We start from the raw sequence: 1,480 nt of genomic DNA on the forward strand, positions 1-1,480 counted from the left end.
TGTTCCTCGCCGACAGTTCGGAAGACCAAATCTGTCGGATGAGACGTTTGTATCTGCTTCAGAGAGTATCCTTTATAGATGTCACATCCTGAATGCGGCTCTATGGCACGCCCAGCTATGTATAAGTGTCTCCAGCGCAAAGATGTCGTATGGCGCTTCTATCAACGAGCTCAGGATCTTCAGGGATGCCATTAGGCTTTCCTCGCTTCAAATAAACCTTGGCGCATTTGTCTAACCCAAATTCCATTCCGATTTCCTTAGTATATCGTTCGACAATCCCCAGAGCTAGATGCAGTTGCTCTCTGTTTTTAGCATAGATCTTAAGATCGTCCATGTAAAATACAAGAGTGATCTTGTAATTTCGATCTGCAGGTTTGCCGCACAAGTACCCGTCGGAATGGCGAAGTGCTAGAGATAGTGGAAATAATGTAAGGCAAAAGAGGTGTGGGCTCATGGTGTCGTCCTGAAAGACACCTCTCTGAAAGGTGACCTTGTTAGTTGTCACACGATTTTTTCCAGATGAGATAGTAAATCTGGTTTTCCAAAGCGGCATCAATCTCTCTATGCACCCAACTATTTGCGGATGAACCTTGAAGATTTCCAAAAGACAGATGATAAGTCTACGGGATGTCGAATCGAAAGCTTTCCGATAATCAATCCAGGCCATCGATAGGTCATGCTGGTAGAATGCTGCATCTTTGCAGACACATCTATCGATGAGCAGGTTCTCCCGACATCCGGCTACGCCTTTCTTTGAGCCTCGCTGTTCATACATTTTTTGCCACACAGGTTCAATTGCCCGAACAACCCTATCATTTAGGATAGCTGTGAATATCTTATAAAGCATGTTCAGACAAGTTATTGGCCTGTAATTCTTCGGGTCAGCTAAGTTGCCTATTTTCGGCAGAAGTATTGTGCGCCCTTCCACCAACCACTCTGGAATCGGCTCTTCCGACTTCAAATATGAGGTGAAAATACGGGCCAAATGCTGATGGGTTGAAGAAAACTTCTTCCACCAGAAGGTTTTGATACAATCTGGTCCCGGTGCGGAATAGTTCTTCATCCCTCTTAATACTTTTTTCACCTCGGTAGTGATGGGTGGGCATTCTTTATCAGGTGTTATGAGGGCAACACATAATTCCTTGAAGCTCTTTATATTTTCTGAGCCTTCGTCCAGTCTATGCTGAACTTCGTAGACTTCTCTCCAAAATACTTCGATCTCCTCTGGTTTAGGTGGGTGTTCGACAGTAACTGCAGGGTCTTGGAAGAGTCGAGATGGGTCAGAGAGAAGCTGTTGATTTTCTCTGACCCACCTCTCTCTTCGCTCTAGACTTCTCTTAGCGTCAGATAGTATCCGTATTCTCTCAACAATATGCTATCGAATGGTCAGCAGCTTTGAATTTTTAAGTGCGTGATAACGGGGCCGGAGTTCGCGCGCGAACTTTCGAACCTTGGCGGTAAAATTCCTGCCAGATGTGAT

Source organism: Belonocnema kinseyi, chromosome 10 (assembly GCF_010883055.1).
Source record: "Belonocnema kinseyi isolate 2016_QV_RU_SX_M_011 chromosome 10, B_treatae_v1, whole genome shotgun sequence".
In the NCBI taxonomy this organism is placed as follows: Eukaryota; Metazoa; Arthropoda; class Insecta; order Hymenoptera; family Cynipidae; genus Belonocnema; species Belonocnema kinseyi.